The sequence below is a fragment of the Phragmites australis genome, chromosome 17 (assembly GCF_958298935.1).
Source record: "Phragmites australis chromosome 17, lpPhrAust1.1, whole genome shotgun sequence".
Classification (NCBI taxonomy): Eukaryota; Viridiplantae; Streptophyta; class Magnoliopsida; order Poales; family Poaceae; genus Phragmites; species Phragmites australis.
Window position 1 is genome coordinate 18,912,911 of NC_084937.1, and position 18,822 is coordinate 18,931,732.

At 42.6% G+C, this 18,822-nt stretch overlaps 1 pseudogene; it reads left to right on the forward strand.

The window, feature by feature from the left end:
* Positions 1 to 1,317: 1,317 nt before the first annotated feature.
* Positions 1,318 to 3,938, forward strand: LOC133896943 (uncharacterized; annotated as a pseudogene).
* Positions 3,939 to 18,822: the final 14,884 nt, after the last annotated feature.

Here is an 18,822-nt window from a genome sequence, read left to right on the forward strand (position 1 = left end):
AATGGCTCGACATTAAGCAAAATGAGGACCAGAAGCGGTGGGTCGACATGACCATGAGGTGGAGGAGGGAAGCTTACGCACGTCGGGCATACGAGCAACAACAAGAGGAACTATGCCTGAAGCGGCAGGAAGAAGAGCGCATGAGGAAGACAACACAGGACCATATCGCGGCTCAGGCTCGGGAAGCTGAGAGGGCAAGGAAGCGGGAGAGGGCCCGTTGCGCTAAGGCGGCAGGTCCCGATGCCCTGCAAAAGGCAAATATCCTAGGTGCACTCAGTAGAGAGTATCTAATATAACCCGACATGTTTCAACTCCCTAAGGCATGTTATGATTAGGAGCAGTGCACTATTACGTAGGTCTTTGTGCGAACCGTACATGCCACCTTTTTTTTCTCGTCGTGTCGTCATGGTTACACTCCAATGTACTGTTTTCCACCATACGTATAATCTTATGTTTCGCCGTTTGCAACCTCATTGCCGTGTAATATGCTGCGAGTGCTTCACATATACAATTTGTTCACAAATATTGATTTTTTATCCTCCGAATAATACGTAAACTACTCCAAAATCTCTCTTCCCCAATATACCATTTTGACTACTCTTTAACCATTTTAATTCCAAATTTTGCAAAATACCTATTTCAAATATTGAGCAACATTTTCCAGTAAATTTTGCAACTTTAAAAAAAATTGTCCTACTCGTCCATTGAGAGGGCGGTTGGCATTGTACCCACCCTCTCATTGGGCGGGAGACCCTACTGCCCCTTGAGAGGGCGGTTAGCTACCTTGCCACCCTCTCAGAGGGTAGTTAGGCCACCCGCCTTCTCAGGGGGCGGTAAGGCTTCCTAACTGCCCTCTGAGAGGGCTGCAGCCCTCTCAGGGGGCTGCAGGCGCCTATTTTTGCAATTATTACAACGAGAAATCTATTTATTTAAATTTTTAATGAAAATATATATATAAAAAAACTCTGAACATTGAGCATGACCATGGCAACCCAATCCATAATCTATTGATCCATTCTCTTAGCATAGAGCCCAATTGGTAGAAGGCAACAGGCAACAGCCCGTAGGGCCACAAGGCCACAACATGACCTCACATTCATTGCTGATCGCACTCGGCTTCCTGAGTCATGCTCAATGCTCGCACAACCCAGGCGACCACCGACCAAGCGACGAGGTGCTTCGTAGCAGTGCAGCTCCCCGCTCCATACGTAGGCTCCTAGCCTCCCACCCAAGCCCCAAGGTGAGCTCAAGTTTAGATAACCCCAATCCCCAATTCAAGAACATAATTCTTTGATTATGAGTTCATCACATGGAGGCATGGGTTAGGGATTTTGATCTTAGGGTTTTGAACTTTTGATTTTTTCCTTAACAATCCAATTTCTGGAGTCTAAACTTTTAATGTTTTGATTGTTTTTAGGCACTCAGTCAAGAGGCAGGAGGAGCCTTATTGGCTTCTTCTATTCTTCATTGCAGCAAAATGTCAGGTAAGGTCATAAGCAACTAGTGATTCTGATAAAACATGATTATGGTTGTTTGCATATTTCGTATTTTCCCTAGTGTTTAATTATGTTCACTAATTTGATAGGCAATCTAAGCACGTTGGAAAGATTCATGAAAAGAAAATCACCTCCAGCCGGTGATAGCGAGGATCGTGATGCAGGGACTTCAAAAAGAGATGGCAGTGTATCAAACACTAATCATACTGCTCCATCTGCTTGTTCTTTGCTGGTCTCATAAAACGAGGTAAATTTGGATGAGCTTCCTTATGATCCAACAGATAGAAGAAGAATAACAGATTACACAGGCCAGAAGCTACAAGATGAGATAAGACGAAAGTATTTGATTAGAGGTCCTTTTAGACCACCACTTGGTTTTAACTATCCATATAAGATAATAGCAGGTCATCTGCATCGGTTCATTCCTAAATGGCTCATTACATATGATTGGCTAAGTATAGCGAGAAGGTGGATAAGTGTTTTTGTTTATATTACTACTTGTTCCGAGATTGCAATGAGAGCCAAGGTGGGAATGATGCATTTGTAAAAGATGGTTGGGATGGCTGGAACAAATCAGATAGGCTTTGAGATCATGTAGGTAGCCGATCTGATAGTTTTCATAACACGGTAGTGAAAAGATGTTACAATCTGTTGAAGCCTGACCAATCAATTGTTGCGGCTCTCAACAAGCAAAGTAATGTAACTAAAGAGGAGTATCTTATTTGATTGAATACTTCTATTGATGCTGTTAGATACTTGTTGCATCAAGGTTTAGCTTTTTGTAGCCATGATGAATCAGAAGAATCCAAAAATAAGGGAAATTTTCGAGAGTTGGTACAACTTTTAGCAAAGCAAAACGGAAAAACAAAGAAGGTTATTTTAAGGAATGCTCAAATGGTGGGTCCAGAAATTCAAAAGGATATTGTGAACTGTTTTGCTAAGGTAAGAAAAAAATGTTTTATTGTTTTGGTTTAGAAATAATGTTTATCTCTCATAGACTGTTTATAGAGGTGAATTAATGGTGTTTATATATTTTTTAGATCATAGTGAAATTTATCATTGAAGAAATTGGTGGTGACATGTTTTGTCTATTGGTAGATGAGTCAGCTGATGTTTCTGGCAAGGAATAGATGGCAGTGATTTTACGATATGTCGACAACCTTGGGTTAATAAAAGAGATATGTATTGGTGTAGTTCATGTGAATGAGACTGCAGCTTCGTGTCTCAAATCTAACATTGATGGTATGTTTGCTAAGTATGGATTGAGCATAAAACATGTTAGAGGCTAAGGTTACGATGGAGCGAGCAACATGAGAGGTGAGTTCAATGGTTCGAGAGCTTTAATCATGAGAGAGAATAGCTCGGCGTTTTACATCCACTGCTTTGCTCACCAGCTGCAGTTAGTCATTGTTACAATAGCTAAAAAGAATGATGATGTAAGTGATTTCTTTGACTTGGTATCCCTATTGCTTAATGTTGCTGGAGCTTCTTGCAAAAGAAAAGATATGATTCGAGAAAGTCAACAAGAGAGAGTTAGCAAAGCCATAGGCAGTGGACAACTTAGTAGTGGAACGAGATTAAATCAAGAAACAATCACTTCGAAGAGCTGGTGATACTCATTGGTCCTCTCATTATAAAACCCTTAAGAGGCTAAATAGTCAATTCCCCAAAGTTATTGAAGTGCTCCAATATGTTGAAAAAGAACTGAGCTGCAGCTCAGTGGTAGGCGCACCCGTTGTGGTCGCACCCGCCCGGGCTCGAACCCGAGCATCGCACCTCTGGGAGCTGGCGTGCCTCGGCTCCTCGCACCTGCTTCCAGGCTGCCGGCTTCGATCGGTGGCACCAGTGGGCCCCTCTGTTGGCCCATCTCGTGAAAAAAAATGTTGAAAAAGAAGGTCCAAAGGATGCGAAGAGACGTCAAACCCGTGGTCTTATGGACTATCTCAAGGATTGTGACTTTGTGTTCCACTTGCACTTAATGTTGCTTATTTTAGGGCATGCAAATTCTTTGTCACTATCATTACAAAGGAAAGATAAAGACACCTTAGAGGCCATGTTAGAGATGAAGGTAACAAAGCAGAAATTTCAGCAAATTATAGATGATGGTTGGGTTTCTCTATTAAGGACTGTATTATCCTTTTGTGAAGAACATGGCATCCCAAAGTTGGACATGGAACAAGAGTACATTGATCGGCACAAACCATGGCAAAGGACCAACCGTACCAACTATCAACACTATAGATATGATTGTTTGAACCCAGTTATTGACTTGCAGCTTATAGAATTTAGTGATCGTTTCAATGAGGTAAATTTTGAATTGCTTATCCACATTGCTTCTTTTAATCCCAATAATTATTTTGATGCTTTCAAATTTAAGAGTTTGATGGAATTGGCTAAGTCATACCTTGATGATTTTAATTCAAGGCAACTGAAGGATCTTAGTCGTGAGCTTCATATTTACATTGATAATGTGCGAGCTGATGTAAGATTTGCCAAATTGAGTACTATTTCTGAGCTTGGTAGACTGATGGTGGATACAAAAAAGCATCTTGCTTTTCCTTTGGTCTATCGGCTCCTTAAACTAGTGCTAGTTCTTCCTATCGCCACTGCATCGGTGGAGAGGTGTTTCTCAGCAATCAAAGTTGTGAAGATGGTACTATGAAATTCTATTGGCGATGACTTTATGAATGATTGTGTCATAAGCTTCATGGAACAATAATTTCTTGATGTGATTCCAAATGATGATGTGATAGTTCACTTTTAGAAAATGGAGGATCGTAGCCGTAGAGTGCAACTATAAGAGTATAAGAGGTAACTACTATTGTAGTTTGTAAAAAGTTTATTTTTTCATACTATGTTATTGCTAATTTCATCCATCTGTTATGCATGCTTAATTTTTTGCAATGTATTATTATTAATTTTATCTCTATGTTATGCATGGTCTTAGATTATTAGAAGCTATAGGTGTGAGAAACTATCCAAATAGTATTTTGATTAGTCATTAAGTCGATTATTTGCATAATCAAGACTACAATAATTAACCAGAATACCATTTCGGTAGCCCCAACATGTGTTTTGTGTCCCAGATCGGAACACACATATTTCCAACATATATCATCACAACAAAGCTTAATAAAGAGCAACTAATTAACATTATATTATAAGTTCTTAATAAAGAGCAAGTAATTAACATTATATTGCTCGATCTGCATCAGCACATCCGCCATGCTCGGCGGTGGAGGCGGTACGGGGTTATGTTCATTGGACCCCTCAAGAAGGTCACCCAAATTACCACGAGTCCTCATCCTATTGTAATGACAAGATGAAAGAGAAGTGAAAGGTCAAATTCCGACACAACAAAAATAGCATTAGTCGGATCCAAGCATGTGATGCGCACTAAGGTATCATACATCAAGGAAAATGCATGTTCAAAGGTATGGTGTAAAATGAACAATAGAAAATAAAAGTATGCTCGATCCGTATTTACGTGTTTCTTTCTCCAGTGTCTCTCTTCCCAACAAGCATCACAATCACATTTATCACCCTTCGCACACACTTGCGCAAATGGTGCTTGTGCAATTCATCGCACAAGCAATGTTTCATACGTTGTTGCTAATGTATTCACTTCTCGTACCGTCACCTTACGGGACACCCTATGTAATCACCATATGGGTAGACGACTATAACTACCATCGTATGATGGATGTTTATACGTTATTGCTAACATATTCACTTTTCATACCATCGTCGTACAGAACATACTAAGCCCCTGCCTCACACTGATTAAGCCCTTGATACTGACCACTATTGGGATGCATTGATGCAACATGATTCATAAATGATATCATAAAAAGAACAACACAATACGGAACAAACAATTTAAGTGCAGCAACCAACGATACATTATACTTAGGGACATAGTATAGCAAGTTCATACATATTAGCAAGTGGGGGTACGAAAAGAAGCTTTAGTGGGTTATCTTAGTGAGGTTGACATATTTCATTAACCCACGTCCTAAGCATTTTTAGGCTACTTTATTAAACCAAGCTCTGATACCGCATTGTGAGGAACCGTCCAAATAGTATTCTTATTAATCATTAAGTCGATCATTTACATAATCATGACTACAATGATTAACCAGAATACATCCCAGCATGTGTTTTGTGTCCAGGTTCAGAACACACGTCTTTCCAACATATATCATCACAACAAAGCTTAATAAAGAGCAAGTAATTAACATTATATTATAAGTTCCTAAGCATCAATAATTTACAACAATTTGCAGCAAAAAAGAGTTAGGAGGACAATAAAATAGATCAACTCCTAAGCAACAAAAGAAACTACGCAATAGAAGGTAAAAGCTATGAACAACAAAAGATAGGTTGAGCCATATACCCTTAGGCTCCACCCCAAAATAATGTCACCCGAGTAGTTGCCTACTCATATCCGTCACCAACGTTGGTAGACGTGAAGTAGTTAAACACTAGCTCCTCCTCACCAGTAGCACTTGAAAGAGCAGCTTAAGTACGAAGGTACTCGTAAGACTTAATCTATAATGGATACATATAAATAACCCGACTCTAAGAGGATGCATTTAGTTAATTAGTAAGGAGTTAGCCACAAGGTTAAGTAAATTCATATGCAAAAGCCATTTGACATAATGTGTGAGCATCTAACTTAAACATATGTATCTTTCTATCCTATATTCATCAACATGAACCTGCATATTGTTGGAACTTCATAATTAGTCAAATGCCATCACCTCCCAAATCCCAACATACCATTCATCCCACCTCGTGACTTTACAACCGATGCAGATGGATAGAAACATGCCCATGACCGAAAATGTGTCAATTCGAATTGACCTTACACCCTGCAGGGGATACAAATTTACCCACACGACTTGGATCCATCCTCTTGACCCTCAAGACAACCTTTCTCATACCCAGAACTAGCCACTTGCACATGCAAGCGGTCTATGGCATCCGAGTTCCTCTCTCGACTTACCCCTAGCACCGCGCACCTTTCGTCTCATCCTCACATCACATACATCCCAACATTATTGTTATCCTTGTGAACAATTAGATAAGTCATATAGCTTGCGAACAATGGTCGAACCACCGATCGACTTCTACCGAAGACCTATGCATTGCTAAGTCTTTTGATTAACCTTTGAAGTTAGACATCAATAATATTATACCCAGGTTACAAGGATAAGGACAATTAACAAAATCAAGGTAGAAGTAATGCATCAACAAAGGTTCTACCCACAAGACTCCTGACATTTGACTTACTACTCATGCTAACATACATAGAACATAATTTATCAAATAAGATAACACATGATCCAAAGTAGTAGGTAGAGTATACTTATATGCTTGCTTTACTTCTTCGGTGCGTGCTTGATACTGTCCGTGCAACACTCACAAAATTCCAGACCACCCTCGATCACGTTCGTGTCACACTCCGGTCCTTCGTTCACTAAAAAAGAACGTGTGCAATGATGAGCATGAGAAGGATGCAATGAAATATGCCACATGATGCATAACATTAAGTTAAAAGTGCAAGACATGCAAAAGAATAACGAAGTTTGTGATCTAAACAACTTTGGGAACTCAAACAAAATCCAGAAGTTTTGGGTTTAACTAGAAACCTCCGGGTTCGAAACTTCCGGTTGACCTTCGAACAGGGGTCCTCGGTTAGCAATTTCTGAATTAACTCGGAAGTTCCGGGTCAAGTCGAAACTTTTGGGTTGAGCCAGAATGTCCGGGTTATCTTTCGGGTGAGGGCTCTCTATTTGACTTTGCTCTGTTTATCCCGGAACTTCCAGGCTATACCCGGAACTTCCAGGTGGTCGAATTTTTCGGGTGAGACTCCAAGAGAGGGGGTTCTATTAAACCTAACTCGAGGTATCCGAAACTTCTAGGTTCTAACCCGAAACCTCTGTGTTGGGTAGACTTGAGCTTCCCGATGATTTTTCTCAGCCGATTCAACTCGTATGTTAAATCTACCCCCACATAAACCTGCATATGCACTATACAAAGGGTTCTAGACTCAATTTGCACCCTAAATCCTCATGATTCCTGAGGATAATTCAATGAGGATTTCTCAGGGCTACCCGAAACTTCCGGGTTGCTACAAAGAGCATTTTTCGCAGGGAAACTTTGGTTGATTCGATTGCACTTCTTACCAATTCAAAGGTACAGGGGCTCTGCACTAACTCATAGGTTCTAGACTTCATCTGCCAACACAACCACACGATTTCCTGGCTCAAACTCATCCAAAATCCTCTAATTGGCTCCAAAGCCCAAGAACTTAAGACGCGTTGGAACTTCACAACCAAAGCTACAAACTCGAAATCTATCAAACCAAAATGCGCACATTCTCACCATGGATGGCTAGGGGACTTACCCGAGATTCTTTGCTGTCAGGACCCCAAACCCGGGTTCCCTTGTGCCTCATGTATCAGTCCCTGGATCAAGTAGCTGATACGCACAGAATTCAACAGAATGATATCAAATACATACTTCGAATACAAATAAGTAAAACAAATACCTGAAAAGAGAAAAGATGGTCTGGTGGACAAAAATCAACAGCAAACCAGCCAGGCAGAAGAGCCTATAGCGCAGCGGAGCGAAACTACGATGCAACCCAATGCCACAGGCAACTCGGGTGCGGACGTGACCTTAGACTTCTTCTCTTCGACTTCATCTGGGTTGAGGTTGATCTCCAACTCAACAATCTGAAAGCAACAAGACTGAGTACGGAAGGTACTCAACAAGTCCTATACTACTTTAAGGGGGTTGATAGATGCATAATGGATATTTCAAGGATAAGACTTTACGGTATAGTTTTAAGCGTAAAGCAGGTTTTATGCAGGTATCTAGTTATATTCTCCACTATTAACCTTTTGAAATAAATGTAACAAAGTTTTTGAAAACAAAGGCAGGCATCTTCTGTTGGTACTGAGTATCACCTCAAGTCCCCAACGTATTAGAAGGTGACCAGTTTTAAAACAAGAATCAGGGTAACAATTTATATCTGGGGATTTTTGGTCTTGGGAGGGGCTATACCTCACTCCGCAGTCCCTTTTATCACATCTGGTGTACCTCTGGTACCACACAGCTTCTGGCGGATCGAGCCAGGAACCACATCACACGGACATCTAGTCCACACACTCACTCATCAAGACGCACGCACCCAGAGTCTATTCAAGTGAGGTCAATGCTTTGCATGTCCATGACCGTGGACACGGCTATTCGAATAGGTTTACACTCTGCAGAGGTTGTACAGCTTTACTCATACGATATGCTCAGCTTCCAACCGTTGCAAGCGGAGGAGCGAATCATATCGAGACTCTCCAAACACCTTTCCTGCCGGGCTTTTCCACGAGACACGCCAAGTTCCAAAGCTGCATGTTCCGAAGGCCAGCCTCCATTTTTAAGCCTAAGCCGGTCCCTGAACCTCCAAACAGCGGGACAGATAGACCACTGGCTGCTTGTTGCTCTCAGCCTCCTGGTATGATGCCCAACTCAGTCCAGTGAAGGAAAAATCAAGTCCTGCCCATACAGGACGCATGGTTGCATGGGGTGGCTAAGCAAGACGGCGCAAGACTCGGTCCTTAAGCGGCCGGACTACGCATCTTCATGGGCAATTAATACCATCATGTAACTCAAGCCCCCAAGAGCATCCTCCCCGGAGGACTACTCTACCTGCCCGCGCCAAAACAGTTTCCACCCATTTTTACACATCACTTTCCATGTCCCACATGACATAAAGGATTTCCCGACCATCACAGAATTCACAACCATCAAGGAAACATGGTATATGAGTTATCATTGATAACAGCAAATTGGTCTCTGAAGAGAAGTGTTTTAAAAGCAATATCTCCGAGGAGACGTATTTTAAAGGCGACATCTCCGAGGAGATGTATTCCATCCTAAGCATGCTAGATATCAAGACGTCGTCCATTGTTAATATATTTAACAACATGTATTCCTAGGGTGATATGTATTCTGGATGATGACATGTATGGCATGGCAGTGTTGATAGGGTTAACTACTACAAGTAGTTTGAAAGAAAATGCAATATATAGCACATGCGATAATAAGTTCGGTTTTAGTTGATCATGTATATTATTTGAAAACCTTAGGTTCAATATGATCAAGGAAATAGGACTTGCCTTCTTGAAGGGTCAATTCAAGATTGGTCTTGTCTCTTGAGTTTCTCGGGATTCTTCTTCATCGTTGGACCTTGCCTTCAGTTCCTTCCTCGCATTCTTGCTTTGAACCTTGACTTCAAGTCTACGTATATTAACGACAAAAAGCGCACAACGACTAAGCAATTGAACACCAGAACAAAACCAAATGAAATACCAAAGTGGAAGAAGAACGGCGAAGAAAACGACGAAAGCTAAACTTAGCGGAAGACGATCGGTAACTCTAAGCAATGCAAAGCTAATACACAGAGAATAACGGGACAATCTAGCGAAGCTAGACTAGGCTATTAACCTAGTTGTTTTATCAACTTAAGAGAAAACCTGAACAAATCACGATTAACTAGGTGAACTCTTATTAGATTAACTGCCGGAAGGCGACAGCTAGAGATTCTATAAGTAGGTGAGTGCACGTGTATCGACATAAAGTATGTGTAATACTTATGTCTATATGTATGTGAGCATGTATACATATATACGTAAGTATAACTCTAGACGATTATATATGCTTAAGTGTGGAGATTAAATATTCTAATCTATAGCACTAAAATGGTTATTTAATGATTAAACTTAATTACCTAGTGTTGTTTAATTGCCACACTAATTAAGTTATACTCTAATGCTATCAAAAAAGCATACAGGCAATTAATTAATTAGGTTAAACTATCCTTTGAATCTAATTAATTAATTATCAAAAGGTTATTCAATTAATTAATTACCAATGTTAAATTATTCTATCATATTCTATTAACATGTATTTATTTATTTAACCGTTACACGGGTTAATTTATCACCTTAATTGAACTAAGATTAAATCTATAAACTGTCACATGGAATATCAATTTATTCTTAATCACTTAATTGAAACAACATTTAATTATTCTTATTAAGAAAAAGAATTAACCTACTTAAGCTAGGTTATCACATGCGACAATATTACGATTACAACCTAAACATCATTATCGAATTATCTAACTCGACATTATTTATTATAAGATGAAATCTAAATCTAGATTAAGCGCTGCGACACGAAATAATTACCAAACGAGAAAATTAAACAAACTCTAAAATTTACAAGATTTGGCATGGAGGTAGATTATTATTTTAGAGGAATATCGGCGAAAGAATCATCGAAATCGGAGTTGAAACGGAGGAGTTATAGCGGACGGAAGATTGCGGAGGAAGGAAAAATCCTGGAAAGTAAAAAGGAGTACTGTTTCGCGAACTCGGTCTACGGAATTTGTGGACCGGAGGGAGGTTGTGAGTGGGTGCATGGTGGACCGGATTGATGGACCGGTGGGGTGACTGTTTGGTGAACTCAGCTCGTGGTTGTGGACCGGAAGGGTGGCTCGGTGGACGGTCCACCCTAAACCGGCCTGTGGACAGGGGAGCCGGCCTGTGGGGCCCACATGGAGGTGAGAGGGGGGCGGCCTAACGGGATAAGGCCGGCTGGGGGCTTTTCCCTAGCGGCTCAGAGAAGAGAGAGAGACTGGAGGGAGGGGCGGCGGCGGAAGAAGCGGCAGCGCCGGCGAGAGAGGAGGAGGCGCCGGCGGAAGGGAGGTGGTCGGCCGGGCGGGGCGGCTGGCGAGCGGCTGGGGAGAGAGGAGAAGTCGGTTGAGGAGAAGGAAGGCCGGTGGCGGGACGGCAAGAGGGGCGACCGGGAGAAGCGGCCGAGGCGGCACGGCACACGCGGGCACGATGGCAACTGGGCGCGGCCGGAGATGGAGATGTGGAGCCGGAGATGGAGCTCGGGGAGGGGTGAAGACCGGCGGCGTGGCGTGAGTCGGCAGCCGGCGCGCGGGACGGCGGCGCGGCTGGGCGCGGGCGAGGCAGCGCGCGAGAGAAGGCCGGAGGGAGAGACTCACCGGAGACGGTCGGGGCTCACAGCGACGAGGCGGCGAAGCACAACTGAGCACAGCACGGCTGGTGGTGCTCGGTCCGATGGCGCGGAGCGGCTTCGGCGGCGGCGCGAAGGAGCAGTAGATGCCGGCTTGTGCTATGTGTATGCCCGTGTGTATGTATGCATGTTTGTGTGTATGAATGCTCGTGTGAGAGAGGAGCAAGGAAGGTGCTGCTGCTGTGCTTTGTGTATGTATGCAGCCATGCATGTGTGGATGGGGGAAGCTTGCATGAGAAGGCTTGAGAGGAGGAGGAGGGATGAAGAGAATTTGGTTTTGCCATCCTCAGTGAGAAGATCAGTGAGGCATGGGTTGACTGACGGTGGTCAGTGCAGATGAGAGAGAGCAGGGAGGGAGGTGGAGCTCGCGGTGGAAAGATCAGAGGGAGAGAGAGAGAGAGGAGCATGGGCCTGCCTTGGTGGAAAGATCAGAGTTGGCATGGGAGAAGAGAGCTGAGCATGGGCTGATGGTGGCCGGCGCAGTGGAAAGATCAGAGGGAGAGAGAGCACAGAGGGAGGGGATGGGCATGAGAAGAACAGAGAGAGAGGGAAAGATCTGAGAGAGGGAGAGATGGTGAGAGATATTTGTGTATTTGAATTTGTAAATGAAATGTGTGATAATTCAAATAGATGTATTTGAATTGTATTTGTATTTGCAAGGATTCAAATTGAATAATTTGAATTGGTAATAGGATTTGGAAATATTCAAATTGAGATTGAGTGATTCAATTTGAATGCAATGAATCGAAATGGATTGGTGATAATTCAAAATGAGTTCGAATTGAAAATGGATTTGAGATATATAGGATTAAACTCAAATAGGAGTATTCGAATCTGAGTTTGGCATTAATTCAAATAAGGGTATTTGAATTAGGAGAAAGATTCATACTTGAAGCTTCGGGATTTGAGAAATGTTTGAATTCAGGAGAATTGAATTCAATGGATTTCGAAAGAATTGAATCAAGATTGGGATTCGAACTTTAGAGACATTCAAATTCGAGTTGATCAAAGCTACTTGGGGATAATTCAATGGAATAATTGAATTATAGATTTTAGCTGGATTGGAAGCTCAATTTTCTCGGTTGGGTTTAGATTAGAAATTTGCCAAAAGGAACTAGAATAGATTCGAATTGAGAAGCATTCAATTCGAATCGCTACGCAAAGAACCATAAGAACCAATAAACCAAAATACATATGATCAATTCAATGCAACGATTAATTTAGAAACTAACTTGGTGCTTTCTGGAATACTTAGTCCAAAATAATATATTTGAATATATACATGAGTATATATACATATTCAGATATATATTTCCTGGATTTTATACTAGTTTAATAATTAGAAAAGGTTTTAATTTGGAGCAATTTTTGCTATATTTTTATATGCTAAAATTCAGGGTGTTACATTTGCCGAGGTTGGTGATCGTCAGTTGAAGGAGGAAATGATGGAAAAGCTCAGGGAAGAGGAAGAAGGCCGGTGCTCCTCGTTCTTCAACCAAGAACACCAAAATGAATCAAGAACAGCTCGAATCCTTCGGGAATGCGTAAAAGAATTGGATGGATGAGAAGCTTCAGATCTAGTGATCGCGTGGATACCACATGCATATCTCGGTTTCGCTTCTTGAGGGAGGAATCCTAGGAGAAAGAGAGAGAGCTAGAGAGGGTGGGAGATCTCCTTGCTCTCAGCTGGTTGGGAGGAGAGGGAGCACATGAGAGAGTGACAGAGAGGTAGGGAGTGGGTGGGGTTGCTGTCCCATTGAGAGATGGGATGGTTGGCCCACTCATGTGAGCCCTATTTGCTAGAGGGATAAGATATTTCTGATGTAAATTTCGATTCATTCTCTCCCGAATTTCTTTCTCTCATCATATTGACTCAAAACGAAGTGTTCTAGTGCTCCAAAACAAAATGACTCAAATTAAGTATGACGCCTATGAAACATAATTATACTTAATTAAGTGATTACAGGTTTTAGGACGTGACAATAGGTTAGTGACTTAGTGTCATGATTTTTTTGCCGACCCTGGTGACAATTTATCCTAGATTCCGGCAAACCACTGTATACATATGGATGTATATACGTTAACTAAGTATTGTGCTGAATAATTTAATAATTGATAAATATGATGAATGAACATGGCTGGAAGGATTCAGTGTCCAAGGGGTGGATTCGGCCGCCGCCTGGATGGCTTAAGCTCAACGTTGATGGCTCCTTTGCTGCTCAGGATGGAGGTGCTAGTATTGGCATGGTGTTGCGCGATAGCAACGGCAAAGGGATTGTCACAGCCTGCAGATCCCTTTTGCATTACACAGAACCAGCTGAGCTTATGGCTATCAAGGAAGGCATCGAGTTGGCGTTACATTATACTTCGTCACCAATCATTGTGGAGACTGATTGTGTCAATGTTATTAAGTTAGCCACATCTCATGAGGATGATTGCTCAAAAATCGCCCATGTGGTTAGGGAGGTGAAGCGCGTGTTCACTAGGCAAAGTAGTCTGGAGATTAGGAAAGTTGACCGAAGCCAGAATAGAGTTAGTCATGAATTAGCGAATTATGCCAGGACCCATGGTACTTTTGGTACATGGTTAGGGCAAGAGGAAAGTGTAGTAGCAAATCTTATTCATGTCGATTGTATGACTTCTGGTTCTGGTTAATAGATCTTTCCTTGCAAAAAAAAAAAAATTGTCAAGGGAAAGAGATAGAAAGAGGAGAAGTGCGCCTATTTCTTGGTGATGTGGGCAGCATGCCCTTTTCTTCTGGTGGACTGACCGGTCAGGGAGAGTAATCAATATAATTAGTACATGCATTGCTCCAATGCTCCGTATGGTTATTAGCCTTGACTAGTAGTTAGCCCTTCTATTAATTACTTAATCAACTGACTTAATCCATGCATGCATGCATTCGGCTGCATGCAGGGAGGTTTCTGGTCAAATAGAAAAGCGGTGCACGTCCTGCATGCGAGAGCAAACACACTCTCCTAACGGCTCCACGAACGCCTGTTCTTGCGCATGTGCGCAACAGCCACAAGTCATTGGCCATTTAGTGGCTTAATTAGAGAATAAAAAAAGAAAAGGGGATGAGAGAAGAAACCGCCAGCCAGCTCCTAATTGCTCTGTAAATAAGATAAGACGACTCGGCTGCAGAGAGGGGGTCCAGAGAAAAGCAGAGCAGAACACCGAGAGGCTGAAAAAAAGAGAGGACCGGAGGACTTTGGCGAGGAGGAATTTTTTTGGCGAGGTGACAGAAGGCTGCTCGCTGCTGGGATTTTTGGCGAGAGCAGTGACACAGAGAGACCAGAGCGAACACCGAGAGGCTGTTGGTGAGAAGAAACATACCGAGAGCTAGGGGTGGAAATAGATGACAGAAAATCCGAATTATCTGATTTTGTATCTGTTAAAATACGAATATGGATATCCGTATTTGTATCCGTATTCATTTCTGAAATGGATACTAAAATGGATATATCTGAATTCGTTTTCGAGATTCGGAATCAAATGTGGATATCCGAATTCGAGATATATCCGATTCGTATCCGTATCCACCAACTAGGGAACTAAATTTCGCTAAAGTTTTAGAAATTTCAGATATGAACGAAATTCCAACCTAATCAAATTGGAACAAATTTCAGTCAAATTTCAGTTAAATTTGATCAAAAATTTAAATTTCCAACATGAATTTTGAACAAAATTTCTAAAATTCCAGCCCAGTCAAATTAGAACAAATTTCAGTCAAATTTATCAAATTTCAGTCAAATTTTTTCAAAAATTTAAATTTCTGATCTGAATTTCGAAGATCGAGTAGATATCCGAATGCGGATTCGTATTCGTATTCGAGGATATCCGGATCCATATTCACATTCAGATTAAAATATGGTAAATCATACCATCCGAATTCGATTTCATACGTCTTCGATCCGTTTCCATCCCTACGAGAGGCTGCGTCTGCGGGCGTGAAGCACCTCAACCAGAAGCACCAGGCTGCCGGGAGAGGGAGAGCACCAGCAACACCGGCGCGCAGGGAGGAGCTGCTGCGCGCGCGGGGAGGTTCTGCCAAGGTAAGAAACTACATGCGTCTCTTCGCCATTGGTTTGGTCGTCGCAATACAAACCATATAAGCAGGCATCTTCTTCTTATATACCGCGCTCCTGTTCGTGTTACTCCACATGGTTATGAGTTCATATTGGATATTATGTCTGTCTCTGTTTGGTGTAGTTAGTGAATATAGGCTGAAAAGAGGCTTTAGTTTTGATGTTTTCATCCGGTCCTTACGATTATATAAATTAAGATCCGAGCTTAATGATTTTGTCACCTATGATTGGTCTTCTATTAGAGCTTTGTATTTGAGGGATCGGCCATTTAAGCTTCTTGAGTCAATCATACGAGAGCTTTGTGTTAGAGTTTTATAGGAGAATAAAATGAGTGTTTAGTCTATATATTAGGTGAGAGCTGTGTGAGAAAAATCTTTATAATCCGTCTAAAATAGAGTTGACTTTTGCAAGCAATGAAATTTATGCTTACTACTATGTTTGTATTTTTTAGGAAACCTGAAAGTTTACAACAGAATTTGGGCCCATCTGGATCTCTAAAGATTTAACCTTCTAGGAATATGTCTCTATCTCTTATAAATTGATTCTATCTCTTAAGGGTTTTGGCACTATATATACGGGGCAACACTCCTCATTATAAATATAGATGAATAAAGAAGAGAAAGTCATTTTCCCTACATTGTGTCTCCTTTTTACAATTGTTTTCTTGATGGATCTCTAGACTACACCCGGTAGCAAAGGTTTCTCAACACGTTATCAGCACAAAGCTCTGTTAGAGACCAAGTTAGCGGAACAGATCTACACTGCATCGAGCGGGCAGGTCATGGCCTAGCCTATATGCCCTACGCGGTACGAATCTATTCGTAAGAATTGAAAGGTACGATCGATTCGGTACGTATTCTCGCTACTACTATTTTTGCATCAAAATAGATATGGAATCGCATGAACAGTAATGGATCACAAGAAGCAATAGTGAATCGCAGGAAAAGGAATGAATCACACGAACAGTAGCATCGTATGCATGAGCAGCACATCGCAGAGAACGACATTGCGTTGTTAGCATGAACACGGCTGGTCGGCCCCACAGCCACCGCCATGCCGTTGGCCGACAAACTGGCGGCAATACCCCTACACAAGAATGCAGTGGCTCGAAGGCCACCGCCACAGATCAAAACTGAAAAAAGGGTATACCGCCGGCTCATGAAGCCGGTGACCTTCTAGCATTCGTGCCACCTGAAGCGGCGCCGCCACCACCGTGTCATTCGACTGCAGTACGTCGCTCACCGTATGCCCGAAGCCCCACCGTGTGTTATGCAGGCCGCCGACCGCGTCGCACCTACCGATTGATAGAGCCGCTCGTAGGCTGCCTCCTCCCTTGCCTAGCTGTGCCCGGCCGCCATCGCTTGAAGCCGGTTGCCCGCTGCCGCCTGCGGCACGATGGCAAACTCACCCGCCGCTCGAAGCATGCGCCGTTGCAACTCTTGTAGGCTCAACCCGCCGTCTGCAAGCGGCTGGGCAGCTGCCGGTCGCGTGCCGCTACCTCCTACCCGGCCAGCATGCGACCATGCGGTCGTTTATAGTCATCGTGGTCCCCTCACACCGGCCGCCGATGCCGCTCCGCAATGGCCACGTAGATGCCGCATCGCACCGCACTGACCACCGGCGCTACCCCGTCGCCAGCTGCCGACACCACCCCACACTGACCATGTAGGCGCCGCTCGCCACCGCCGCAACCCCCCTAGCACCATGCGCCGCCGGCCTGAAGTTGGCCGTTGCTAGGTCGGAGTGGCGGCTAGGGTTTGAAAACCCGAGCCACCCTGTTTTATGTGAAGTGTGCGTGCTGGGCCGACCTAATGCCAACGGGTCGGCCCAAATAAGGAAGAAGGTCGGTGGGAATAAACAAAAAAGAGAAATCTAAAAATTTGCATTAAGCCCTTCGGATTTTTTAGTATTTGAGCGCAGTCCCTATCTTTTGCGTTTAGGCCCTAGTTGTTCTGAAAATTATCCAGAGGCTCTAATTTATGCATATTAGACCCTGTGGTTTCTAGAAATTACGCAAATCTTGGAATTTTGCGTATAAACCCTAGGACTTTGCAGAAAACCCCGAGAATACCTTCTCTCGCAGAAAAGTGCCTCTAGAATTTGAATTTTGCATATGTTTTAGCAATTATGCAGAATTTATTTCTATGTTATTGTTAATGTTTAAATTGCCTGTTATGCGTTTATATTCAGTAATGTTCATATGATAGCATAGAAAATATCGAAAATTTTGCAACAATCCAATTTAGCAACATGATGCAACTTTACTAGTAGTAATACTTGCATCATTTGAATATGATTATGGCTAGCATCACGAACAAGGAGTTTGCTGAGCTGAGTGCAGATGGTCGCAACTATCTCACGTGGGCGTCGGATGTCCTGGATTGTACTTGGAGCGATAAAAGCTCTGCGTTGCCATTGGCCTAGAAACAAGTAGTGCTATGGTTCCCACGGAGGATGAGAATGATCAGGCATTTCATTTTCTCCACCACCATCTCTCCCCTACTTTGAAGAATGAGTACATAGCAATGATCAGCGCTAAGGCACTTTTGGGCGCACTGTAAGAGCGTTTCGAACGCCTTAAGTACACCATCAAGCCTCTTGCAGAACAAGAATGGGTCCGGTTTTATTCCTATGACTATAAGCATGTCAGAGAGTCCAACTCCGCGCTCCACCGCAATTACACAATTCTATGTCTGTGGAAAGAGATCATAGAAGAGGAGAAAATTGAGAAGACTCTCTCTCCACTTTCCACATGAATGCGGCCGAATCCGCATGCAATCACTATCAATAAAAATACAAGAATTATTCAGAACTGACTGACGTATTGCAGCTTCTTGAAATTCATGTCGAGGTCATAAACAAGAACTCCTTATCCCAGCCGCAAGGAAAGAGCATTAGCCTAGAAGTCAACAACAGCTTTTTCATAGCACGCAAAAACCACAATAAGAAGCAGGGGAAGGGAGGAAGGAAAATGGTGGCAGACAAAGTCAAGCCTGATCATGATAATGGTAGACAAAGTCAAACCTGGTGATGATAATGGCAAGACAAAGAAAGAAGTCAAGCCATATGGTGAGAAGAATCAAGATCTGCAAAGCACCAAAACATGTTGTAGAAACATACAGGAG